The sequence below is a fragment of the Lissotriton helveticus genome, chromosome 3_1, assembly GCF_964261635.1.
Source record: "Lissotriton helveticus chromosome 3_1, aLisHel1.1, whole genome shotgun sequence".
Taxonomy (NCBI): domain Eukaryota; kingdom Metazoa; phylum Chordata; class Amphibia; order Caudata; family Salamandridae; genus Lissotriton; species Lissotriton helveticus.
This window is the reverse complement of record NC_136061.1, coordinates 1,678,800,528-1,678,814,498: the sequence shown is the minus strand read 5'-3', so window position 1 is coordinate 1,678,814,498 and position 13,971 is coordinate 1,678,800,528.

Below are 13,971 nucleotides of genomic sequence, written 5' to 3'. Positions count from 1 at the left end.
CTTTTCCACACGGGGACCTGCTAATATGCAGCTCCCCGTGGGGAAAAACAAACTGCCTTGTATTTTGAAAGAGTGAGCAGGTTTCACTGTTCTCTCTTTCAAAATCCAAACCAAGTTTGCTATGACAGGGCGGGAGCTTCGGCTCACACCCTGCCATAGCAAACAGCAGTGTAGAAAAAATCTTCCGGTAAGACAACAAAGGATTTTCAAGTCCATTATCGCTGTTTTAGCTGGTTTAGCGATAATTTTTATGCCATCCATGTAAATATGCCCCTACATTTTGGAATGTGGACAAACCCGTCTTCCTTTTAAATAGCCACAGAGTATTTAGTGAAGTGTACACTGTGAAATGTGAAGCAGCAGTGTCTGATTGGGATCGATAAAGAATTGCCCATTGTTTAGTACAGAGAAGGCAAATTGTGCATAGGGTTTTGTAACACCAGTGGCTATTGCTCGCGTCCTCTCTTGAGGTTAATTCGAAGAGTTGTGTACTTCTTTTGCTCCTAATGTACACAGTGTTCTGTCATCTCTGTTTGCTTTCTCCTGTGTTATGTAGAGGACTTTGGGTAAATATGACTGTTTCTGTACAGCCAGCACCTTTGAACCCTACCCCCAAACTGGTTACTGCCTGTTACCATAGTAACAGTTCATGGAACACTCAATTGAGCACACAGGTCACAAGTTCAGCACACAATGTTGCTAATCCAAACAGTAAGTGTGCTTGACTTTTAAAAATTTTTCATAGGAACCGTTAATCACAGCTACAGCCTCTGGTAAAGAGCTGGTAAAGAGTTAGCCTCGGTATTACACTTCTAGTTATAAACATCATGCTTTTCTTAGTAAAACTTTGAGCCCCGTCAGTTATTCTTTTATAAATTAAGGGGTATAATTTTAACGGCTTCCTTGTAAATATGCCCCTAAGTACTGTGTTAATGTGACATATCAATTGGGCATGGAAGGGTACAGAGACGTTTTGTAGTTTAGGAGACGGCCACCTTCCCGAGAATTATTTACTAATAGTTTGAGGAGTTCAAGGCAACTTAAGTCCGGGAATTGTCATACTCAGGATCTTTATTTTAATATGCAGGTTGTGCCTCGGCAGTCTCTGAAGCCTCAGTGGTGCTAGGCAGTGCCTTATTTGTTTTATAATCAGACAGACAGTACTTATGCTGTTATACAGTGATGCGCTCATTGAACTCTTGTAGTTGTATAATTACTCAGAATGTATGTGCCTAAGAGTTACTTACATTATTTTTTGCAGGTGCACTGTAATGTTAAATAGTTTTATTTTAAAATCATCTCTAAGCAGATGATTATCACACTAAATAATAGTCAAATGTTGTCAGAAAAAGAAGAGGTATACACTCAGTTATTTTTTAAAAAATTTCCTTCATTAAAACAGAAATAAATAAATAGAAATGTAACTTTAATATAACAGTATAATAAACTAAACGTGAGATGGACTTCAGTGGTAGCAGCGTAGGTAACCTGCAAAATGAAAATAAAACATAAGTCTTTAAAATTAGATTGATGTGATTGAATGAGGTGAGAGATTACATAATTACAGAAGGCAAGATCGTTTTTTCTCACATGCACACTCAGGGTAGTGCACCCCTCCCCTCCCGCAGAATCACCCTCAATGGGAGTCTGTAGGGCAGCGCTGGTCGTAGGCTTAGGCCTATCTTATGGTATAGATGGTATTTAAAATGAGACAGAGATGTGACTGAATGAGGTCAAAGATCACAAATTAACATAACACTTGGCAATATTCCTTATTCGCACGTGTGCAGTGTGCCTGATGCATCCCACCCCTCTCGTAGACCCGTGCTGAAGAGGTGTCTGTAGGGAAGTGCCTGCTGGCTCAGAGCTACAGTATGGTCCAGCAGGTCTTTAAAATGATTCAGAGATGAGACAGAATGAGGTGCGAGATCACGTCACTATGCGGGACAATATCATTTGTTCGCACCACGTTTAATTGGAGGCCTTGTGCACCTAGGCCGCTCTGCTTACCTTTTGCAAACACTGCATCTAGCAGAGGTTACAACTTGAATTCTGGTTTGGATCCATACTGCAGACAGTATTAAATTCAGTCTTGATTTATTTATCTGCAGTGTGGACAGCAGCGTTCATAACTTGAAAAGAGAAAGAGAAACAGTGTGAGAGAGAGGTATAAAGAGAAAGAGAGAAAGAAAGACATTGAAAGTGTGAGAGAGAGAAAGTAATAGATGGAGCAGGAGAGGTAGTGTTGATACTGGAGAAAATCTTCGCAGCTCACCTTTTTGCCACTGGTGTGTGTCCAACCTCGTGCCCGGTTATAGTGCACCCTCAAGTTTAGTCATCTGAAAGATAGTATACAATTAGTAATTGCAGAGTACATACAACTGCACACGTATATTTCTACGTTACGCCTTTGCACACCCATGCTACTGTATTACATCAACTCCCACTGCAAGGAGGTGTCTGTGCGCTCTTTTCCTCCCAGGGTGCTATACCCCATGCATTCCCACTGCATAGTGGTGAGTTCTCATTACTGCGCACCCAGACTGCTGCAACCCATCCACTCCCAGTGTCTTGAGGTGATTGTATATTCCTACGCACTCAAGTTGTTGCACACTATCCAGTCTCTCTGCCCACAAGTGACTTTTCATTGCTTCTGAAACAAGTTTCTCTGCTCACCTTGTGCCATTGGCGTCTTTGAAAGAGGGTCCAACCTTCTTACGCATTGTAACGATAGCCACGCATCATTGCAGATTCCTCAAACGTTGAGCTTTGGAGGTGTTTGGGGGATGCCAATTTGTGAAACACAACCTGTTAGATAAAAAGGGTGATAAGATTGTGCATCATTTGTTCATCAAAGGAGAGAGGAAGAGAGAGAGTGAGTCTGAAAAGAATATTCGCAGCTCACCTTTCTGTCACCGGTGTGTCTTCCACCACGTGCGGAGACATAGTGCACCCTGAAGCTCCACATCTAAAAGTTAGTAAAAGAAAGATGTTATGATTGGTAATTGCCACTATCTTAATGTGGAGTAGAATAACATAGCCCTTTCACACACCTTCCCTCCCCCAATAAAAATACAACCATCTGTACGGGCCCAACATGTTTAATGGGCTTTGATTTATGAAGAATTAGTAGAGTAGTAATGTTTTTCATCCGGTTATAGAAACCAATTGGTGCGCAGTCATACACGTGGTTTCAATCATCACGCCTGTGTCTGGGCACGATAATTGAAACCTCATGTGCTATTGGAGTCTATTACGCACAGCAAGCAACTAATAGATATCAATAGGCCATGAAAGGAGCAATGTGCCGCCTCTGGCCAATTGCGTGCAGTCTTTTAGAATAATTTGCATGCAAAGGCCAATGGTTTAGGAAGGAAACAGACACGCACAAGCGTGTGCGATGGTAGGTTAGGTTCATATCCCCGTTTTTTCAGATAGAAAATGTTTCGCGCTGCGTGAACAGTAATGTGTACTCCAACGAAGGCACGAGCTGTACTGCGCACAGCAACGGAGGCGCGAGTGCTAAATTAATTGAGAAAGGAAAAGTTGTCAAAATAAGAAGGTAAATTTAACTGTACATATTATAAAAAAATAAATACTCATCTACTACGCTACGCATGTGGGAGCGATTTGACTGACTATAAAAACTTTACTGCAATTGAAAAAAAAATACAAATGCAATAAGATAGGGTATGTAGGACTACGTACGCCTAAATAGCTGCGTTGCTCCAGTCTGCTGTATCGCATCTACTCCCTCCGGTGCGCACCCAGGCCTCACTGCTCACCTTTTTGCTGACAGTGAAGAACTGAAATCTTCATTCTCAGGGAATACTTACTAATAAAAAAAGAACTTGGCACAGAAGCTGAAAATATGAAAAGACATCTTTATTAAATTTAATAAGTGAGGCCACGTCACACAGAAGCCGTAGCAACTGAAAGAGGTAGTCTGAGGAATACACAAAACAGAGGCCTTTTATATGCTTAGGGTTACAAACTTCAGCATACAAGTAAGGGGCAGTCCTAGCTTTTGCAAGCATGCAAAAAATGCCTAACATTCCTTCTTACACAAGCCGGGACAAACCCATAATAAAAGGACCACAACCCATATCATAAACAGACCATAAAAGAAGGAACAGAAAACAGATAAGAAGCAGAATAAGGGGGGTGTGTGAATACCAAACTCTACAATGTCCTGTGCTTTGATCCTCAATCTTGATTAGCTAAAGGGCAGGAACTGGTTTAACAAGGTCAGCTTCAGGCAACAGGGTCAGTTCACTCAGGTCAAACAGGAGTCAGCATGAACTCGAGCTAAGGTGTACATGTCCTCAAAAGACTAGTTTCAGCACAATCATGGCCTTTGTGAGGGCAACCACAAAATGGCTGCCATACACAAAATAGAACCCACGGGTTCAGAATCCACAGACCCTCAGACCCTCCTTTTGCCCTTACATAGGCAATCACTCAGTCTGTGTCTGAGTCGATGTCAATATTATCCGTTATTCCCTTCACTAAGGCATTATTACTCGAGTTATCTTTCGTGGAACGCAAGGGATAGACTTCATTGGCATAAATAAACTTTGTCTGATATGCCCATACAGACCCATTGTAACTAAATGATAGAACCAAATAGGGAATACCTCTATCTGTAGTATGTGGCATAATACCACACACCCAACAATTAGTGGTGTTCATTACTAACTGGTATTGATGCTGAAACTGTACAAAGGAATTATTCACAAATTCCGACCTTCTAATCTGCTCGTGTTCAGGTAAGATATGAAAAGAATGCAAAGAAGTAGTAGTAGGAAAAGACATAGGTTGGGAGGTGGGTGCAGAAGTCAATTGGGTAGTGAAAACAATTCAACCCACAAAAGACAACGTCATGCTTAAAAATACTAGAAAACATGTTATTAAGAACATATGGACAACAGGGAAAAAAAATAATGACCACTATTACAAACAAAATTATAATTTTTCACAACCCTAAGCAGAAAGCAAATCCTAAAATTATCTAGTAACATTTTTTATGGCTCCTATGCATTTCAGTAACTTATTATATGTTCAGGTGAAACAGTGGTGATCCTCATCAATGCTCTGAGGTGAAAAGGGATACTCTTCCACAGGGAACGGACTTTATTCTGCTTTTACAAAACAGAATACTACTTTAAAACAATGCCAGCAAAACAGCAAAAATTAGTCTCCTAATACCCATTTTATGCAATCGCACGGGAAATACCCAGAGTCCGTCCAAGCCTCTCCGGCAGGCTTCTATTGTTCATCAAATCCTTTTGAGTTGTTTTCTTCCGCATGGGCCTCTTCATTCAGGTCTTTCATGAAAATGGTCCTTCTCAGTATCCGTTGGAGTGCACTCCTGGCAAACACTTGCAGCTTATTTGACAGTCTCAATGTCTCAAGGTAGTGCACCAATATCTCTCCTCTGCGGCAGGCACTACAGATCATGTGCTCTCCATTGATCATGGACACAGATCATCTCATGCAGACCCAAGTACTATTAATCAGGAAAGAGCAACAGGCTTGCATACTCAGCAACACTTTCAGACTCCAACACTCGCTTTTCAGTGTCAGAGGATGCTCGGGCTGCTCTTCCATTTAATCATAGGTACCACAATGTAGTGCCTTTTTCCAATCCTGGATCCTCCGGTGCACTGCCTTTCCATTGGAGCAAAGAAAAGGGGGGGGTGTGGCCAAAACTCAGGCCAAGGGGCTTAATGGACTGCCTACTGTCAGAGGTTACCAGCACATGACAGGTGAAAAACTAAAAACTTAAAATAACTGTAATCCTTCTCTTTCGCTCTTTTGCACTGAAACTCTGGTTCTGTGGCAAAACCAACTCCTCCTTCTTTTCTGATGTTCAACGCCTTCTGATGAAGCAAGTACAATACGTTGGAGATATCACTGATGACACGCTGGCGATCACTGTCTGGGTGCTGGGACTGTCACTGATGGGAATTAGCTTTTCATCAAAGGTCCGCAGGTTATTATGACTTAATCCCGCAGAACCTAGTGACGTAGGAAATGGGACACATTTGTTATTTTCCTTCAATTTAGTACAAAAACAGTTTGTTTTTAACAAGAGGATTGCCAGCAGGTGGCCTGCAATCTGCGAGGGAGTGGCCATACGCCATGAGACAATTCTGGTCTAGAACACACTGTCATTCTCATAGAGTACAAAGACAAAGGCAATAAGCAAAACAGTGCCTCTAATTTCTTCAATTGGGTTTCCATGTGAGAGCATATCCTCTACCATCTAAGGGTAGATAACTATATGAGAATTTTATCTAAATGGATGTCCTCACACATAGTGACATCGTCTAAGGGGGTAAACACATTTTTCTCTCAATAATTACATATAGGTGTTCCTAAATTCCTTATCTAGAACATCTCAAAAGAAAAATCGCATAATTCAGATTATCAGGGACATGAAGTAGGCCTAAAGAAAATTCTTAAAAACCAGTCTGGTCATACAAAAGGGAATTATACATAATATAGGGGTTTCTGGTACATTACTGTAATCTGGAAGTGTGAACCTAATACAATAATAATAATAAAAGAAGGCTAATTGGTGAAAGGAATATGGAAAAGGGAAAATGGGACTAGGACACAGCTAACATCCCCAATTACTACGGACGATGCAACATCAATCAGGGGAGAAGTGATGAAAGAAAAATCTATAGGAAGAACAAGAAATTACTTGAGTGAATGCTAGCTCTACCGCTGGCCGTTAAACCATATACGGTAATCTCAGCTAATGTTCCAGTTCCTTTCTTCAGGGAAAAATGAAACCTTGTTTCCTTTATGGTACAAGGCCATACACTATTCAGGAAGCAGAACAAAACTGACTAATGTAATATAAAAATTAGGTCACCATGCGCAAAAGCCACAGATCTATAATTTATCTGTACGTCCAATCAGGATACATAAATGGAGGGCTGCCTGTGCCTTAAGGGGAGGGGCAGTGCGTGACTAACAGCATGTGACACACTTTGATTCTGTATATCTCTTTTTTTATTTTCCTTCAAATACCATTAAAGCCAAATTTGACATACACTGATGAAGTGTTGTCTGTCTTTCTGTGAAATTTAGTGACAAAGCAAATCTACCCAACGGTTTGCAGGATCCACATCATCATGTATATCCCTTCACAACACAGGTAAACTTGTAATAGTATCATAAGCAGCAACATAAAACAAAAAAAATGCAAAAAACGCACAAAACGGACATGTCAAGCCATCAGATATACTTGCTGTATATCAAGCACAAAAAGCATAGACAAAACAATAGCATATATAAATGAGCGGTGACGCATAACACCGTGTCAGATTTAAAATCCTTACCCTACTTTTTGACAGTAGATCACCCATTAGTGGATATCTGCTGTCAAATACAACTTTCAGACACACAGAACCAGCAAGAACAATTCATGATAGAACCAAATACACAAACATGAAAAACGCATGGACATTTCTTTCCAAAGGAGTTACGCAAAAACACATCTCTTTTCAACCAACCAAACTTACGTGTCTTGTCAGCCTTAAAATCACCGAGAGCAATCCATGGATGATCTGTGAGCAAAAGCAAAAAAAAAAAATACACAACACACAAAAGAGAAAACATTTCTCATAACAAACAAATATTCTGTATAACTTGTAATCAGAAGACCATACATGATACAAATTAACAGACATAAAATTAAATTTCCATTACTTAACTGTTGCCATCTTGTCAGTCAGCTTGCAACATTAAGCCATTTTAACTTTCCAAAAGTAAAATTCTTTCACTGACACTGCATGTTATCTTTGCTCCACAATCGTTCTCAAAATTTCAATGAAAAAAAAAACTGTATCTTATTTTCTGTCTAAGACTTAATGCAATGCTTCATTTTCGGTCAAATAAAAGCAACTAGCAGACATTATTTTTTTTAGAGGCAGAGATACAAATATATCATTTCTGCAGAACATTTAGCATGTGTTGGGACTTTCAAAGAAACCTGTTTCATATTTTCCCTTTGGAATTAAGTTCTTTAATTTTGTGGAGAAACCAGAAACCCTTCCTTTTAGAGGCCTGTTTAGCAAGGTCATTCTGCATTTCACAGAGACAAGGCCTTAATTAAAAATGTCACAAATGTCAACATGACAGCCTCCTTCCATTGTTTACAGGGAAACTAAAGATAACACCTCAGCGGGACTTGAGCAAACCTTTGCAGTTCTTATAGCCTCCACCCTCTGCTCATTCTGAGGCTGACAAAGGCAAAAGGCCTTCCTAATTCCTCCTAACCTGCAATAATTCACTCTATTTAAAAACACATGTTATACATATGACTCCTGTTGGGGGCTACAATTTATTGCTATAATTATATTATTAAAACATTTACTGTGAATAATTTGCACAACATAATAACATAACATACCATCTTTAGAACAGATGTTTGCTATTACCCTATGCAATGGTACTCATTTCAGCAACCTTAAATAGATAAACATTTCAGTAAGTCCAGCTGGAGTTAAAACCTTCAACCCTGATATTAAACTCAAACCTCTGCACCAGGCACATTGGCTGACTGAGCCATTATAAGCATCCCCAAATGAGAACAGCCTGCAAAGTTGTATTATACCTAAATGTATGCATTCACTGAAGCCTAAAAGCACTTTAAAGCTAATATAAATGGCAAAAATACCCAAAATCGACTTTGATATTTGGGGCACTTAAAATAAATATCCTATAAGTATGTTACATATTAATCATCCTCAGAATGTTGTTTACACATTACAGATATTAGACATTAGACAAATCTCATGCAAATCCTTAGAAAAATGAGTTTTTTACGCCTGCGCTAAGTGATATGTCATATGCTAATGTCTTCATTATGCAGTGCAACACAACTCAAATTAAATTATAATGCTAGGAGGTCACAGTATGAGCATTAAGCTTCATGAATAGTAAAAAACGAATTTTGTAGCACTTATTTTTAATAACTATTTTTCATAATTTAATAATTATTTTTAATAAACCCTAATCATTTTGGCTAATTTCACATATAAAAGCAAGCTGCATCCCTTATTTCAGACATAAACAGAAAGGGGTGAAACACTCAGGACACACAATACGGCGCGCTTTAACCATGCATTTCGTGAATAGCGCCAACGCTATTCACTTACAGAAATTGCACTAATGGGAAAACCACATAGACATTTAAACACACATTTAACCCACAAACCAATACTCAGAACAAAAACAAAGGACAGCCCACAGACTGTACTTAAACCAAACCATTTGTAAATACTAGTTATAAGTCATATTTACAAGAAACGCTTCTCAATTGTGTTTCAAAAGACTGCAAAAACAGCCCAACAGACTGATGTATGTCCAAGAAGTGAAAATACACTCAATTCACTAGCTTTGGCTAGCAGAACACCAAAAAATCGCTCTGCATATCTTCCTTCATAACATTGCGCAGAACAAAGGATCCTTATATGTATTATGTCATATTTTAATTCTCTGGGGATACAAAATCACCAAGGAAGAAATATGTTTGTAAATCTAAACCTATTTAGATATTCCCTCTAGGTAAGCCGGCTAATTTACTTCACATCACACTATGGTACCTTCCAAATAAAGTCACACATTCTTCGTATGTGAGCTTTTAAACAGGCATGTCAAAAATATTGCAAAATATATAATATTATAATCAATGTAGTGCTTAATGTACTTTTCGTACGTGCACCGTTCAACTAAACCAAATAGAGAAAATTCTCCTCATTACCTGTTCTACACAAATTGCAATTCGCATATACAAACCTATACAAATCCAAAGTCGGTCAACACAAATTCCAAAGTTCCAAAGTTACAGTCCTAAATTTGCTAAGACCAGGCATTTTATAGCTCACTAATCTAGCTTCAAACTTCAAGGGGTTATCAAAAACGATATACTCGCAAATCTACGAGATCCTCGGCTTTGGTAATTGCAATAACCAAATCAAAACCAAGAAACCAAACAAAGTCGTGGGAGCGACCCACTTGTACTAATCAAAAGGTTATCCAAATTCTAACTGTCAAGTTCTACATGACCTAACGGTCCTTTTTTAGAATACTCACGCCAAAAAAAAACGTTCTCAGTCAGGAGTGACATCATGTGGAGGATCAAAATCAGGAAGATCAGAAATATACCGGGCTGCGAAGACAGAGAATCTCCAGAATCCTTGTGCACAAAGTAGCAGAGTCCCATCCTCTCCTCCTCAGTAGATTTCAGTCTCCTGACAAGATCACTCCTTCAGACAGTCACTTCTCTGATGAAGCCCACGTTGGCCGCGTCATTTGAAGAACTGAAATCTTCATTCTCAGGGAATACTTACTAATAAAAAAAGAACTTGCACAGAAGCAGAAAATATGAAAAGACATCTTTATTAAATTTAATAAGTGAGGCCACGTCACACAGAAGCCGGAGCAACTGAATGAGGTAGTCTGAGGAATACAGAAAACACAGGCCTTTTATATGCTTAGGGTTACAAACTTCAGCATACAAGTAAGGGGCAGTCCTAGCTTTTGCAAGCATGCAAAAAATGCCTAACATTCCTCCTTACACAAGCCGGGACAAACCCATAATAAAAGGACCACAACCCATACCATAAACAGACCATAAAAGAAGGAACAGAAAACAGATAAGAAAAGGAATAAGGGGTGTGTGTGTGCATACCAAACTCTACAATGTCCTGTGCTTTGATCCTCAATCTTGATCAGCCAAAGGGCAGGAACTGGTTTAACAAGGTCAGCTTCAGGCAACAGGGTCAGTTCACTCAGGTCAAACAGGAGTCAGCATGAACACGAGCTAAGGTGTACATGTCCTCAAAAGACTAGTTTCAGCCACAATCATGGCCTTTTTGAGGCAACCACAAAATGGCTGCCATACACAAAATGGAACCCACGGGTTCAGAATTCACAGAACCTCAACAGAGCAACTTCTACATCATGCAGTCCCGCTCTGCCACCAAGAAGTCTCACATTTGTTGCTGAGTCTTGATAAAAAATCTGTTAAAATTGGAAATACTCATTTATTCAACCAGACCACCACCAAGATGCTATTGGCCTCTATAAGAACAAGGAGAAGGAGAGAGACTCAAGAGTGAATCCTAGGAGTTTGAAAGATGGTAGGTCAATTGAAAACATGTGGGGACGATATTATCATTGTCAATTTGTCAATAATGACAATGTTACATCAACACAATATCTTATTACATTTCAGAAGTCCTTAGGACAATTGGACAAATATAGCATATTTATTGAAGAAAAGCAAGAAGATAAAAGATGATTGCATTCAAGCATTAAGACTTTAGCTCTAGCATTTTTTGCTTCAACCTCTAATTTCAGATTTGAACAAATTACAAACATTAAATTCTAAAACTGCTAATCATAATTGAAAAACATAAATTATTACCTGTCTGTATTACTCTATAAGGCTTTTCATGTGAACGGAGAAAAGCTTTAGAAGTTGCAGACCAACATTTAAAAACAATTCTACATATGGCATACTTCCAAGGATAGCAACCCAGAACCAATTCCTATAGATATCAATGAAGAATTTTAGACATTGTTAAATAAGTGTGGTATCTTAACATCCCTAAAATTCCCCTGGAGGACATATACTAAAATAAAGCTGCTGTTACCTTGAAACCACCTTATAAAGTAACAGATTTGAAATGAAAGGAAGCCCCCTTCCCCTGGACGGTGAGTTCTAAAATACATTTCAAAGTTGGTTGATTCCTTTTTGTGAGAAGTGCTTAATTGCATATCAGGGAAAAGGAAGATATCAACAAAGGTGACAGAATTGGTAATTGCATTTACTTGAGAATATATAGATGCAAGACAATGCAATATTTATAGAAAATGCCCCTTTTGAATCAGGAAATCAAAATAATATCAATTATGTTCTGTCATGGAGAATTGAGGTATTTTGCGGACAACATTTTAGGAATGGAGCAGTCCATTTTTTTGCATGTGTTATAGCTATAATAATATCAATGAGCAGAATACAGTAGTTCAGCCCAAACAAGATTATACAGTACCTCTTTTAGTATCATCCTTAGATAGGAAAAACTTCTAACTGTGAAAAGTGAAACTTTTTACTAGAAAACTGTCAATAATTGTGGTTTTCCATGAGGCATGATATTTTGAAGAGTATCAATAGCCTAAATGATGACTATAATCCAAGGTCTGTATTTAATGACATTTTATCTACGGATTTTGCAATAGAAAAAGACATGTCCGGTAAATACATATGATTGTAATAGGGATTTTTGAGTTATTTGCCTTCAACTGTTTCAAGGTTTACTGAGGCAAGTGTTGCAATTCGTGGTTTACAATGGCTCTTCTCAAGCAGGGATTTCTGACACTGTGCCTGAAGTCTCTTTATGTCCTCTTTTTGGGCATTAGCAGAGGAAACTAATTCAGTAAACATGGTTAATCTGTAGCTCGTCTTAGAAGCTGTTATTCTGGTCTCTTGAAGAGGTACTTCTGTTTGGTCATTGGGGTCACCAGAAACTCTTTGCATCTATGGGACCTCCTATCAAGAGCATTGGGCCTATGCAGTGGCTGGATTTTACTAAAGCCTGCAGTAATATTCAGATCTAAAGTAAGCGATGTTCCCTAGACACATCCATAGGAGCCAGCTATGTAGGGCTACAGTGAACAACACAAAGAACTATACACAGACAATGGGTCAAGGTTACTAGAAGCTAACTAAGAAACTGTACAATAATCGGGATACAATCTAGGAATCCATGGTATTCGTAGTGAAAAAAGTGTATTCCCATCAGATACCCATCCTGTTCCGCCCTACATCATTTGGGATCCTTCACCCGAAGGAAGTGGAAACTTGTCCACTGTGGATTAGGTAGATTGTAGCCTAATCTTTTTTGAGGATACTGAAATATGATGGAAGGAAAATGGTATCAGGTGGTAAGTGACTAGCAGTGCAAAGAAAAATCAAAAGATGTGTCAAGTTCAAAGGAACTATGTGAATAATTTAATATTGGGTTGTAGGAGTGGAAAAAAACTTTTAATGGGATCCTACCCACACCCAAAGGGATAAAAACAGTGCAAAGTAGTGTAACAAATGACTACTTAGATGTTAAGAGGTCGACATGTTTCTGCAGGGTGATAGGGTCATACGATCCCTGTCTGCTTCTTCAGGACCTTGTTAATAAATGCTACTGCTGGTGTGCTAAACAACAATAATTTGACGGATGTCAGGAGTACCGACGGACAGAGCGGTGCTCCATTAATACCTGAGCTGTAGCCGGGTGAGGTGGAGAGTTCATTCCCCAAACAGTGGGTGATATGAATTTTTATTTAAAAATTATTGTTGTTTAGCACACCAGCAGTAGCATTTATTAACAAGGTCCTGAAGAAGCAGACAGGGATCGTATGACCCTATCACACTGCAGAAACATGTCGACCTCTTAACATCTAAGTAGTCATTTGTTACACTACTTTGCACTGTTTTTATCCCTTTGGGTGTGGGTAGGATCCCATTAAAAGTGTTTTTCCACAACCCAATATTAAATTATTCACATAGTTCCTTTGAACTTGACACATCTTTTGATTTTTCTTTGCACTGCTAGTCACTTACCACCTGATACCATTTTCCTTCCATCATATTTCAGTATCCTCAAAAAAGATTAGGCTACAATCTACCTAATCCACAGTGGACAAGTTTCCACTTCCTTCGGGTGAAGGATCCCAAATGATGTAGGGCGGAACAGGATGGGTATCTGATGGGAATACACTTTTTTCACTGCGAATACCATGGATTCCTAGATTGTATCCCGATTATTGTACAGTTTCTTAGTTAGCTTCTAGTAACCTTGACCCATTGTCTGTGTATAGTTCTTTGTATTGCATGTAGGGATCGCAGCAATGCCAGGTCAATAAATATTTCCCTAGTATTACCCTCATTTG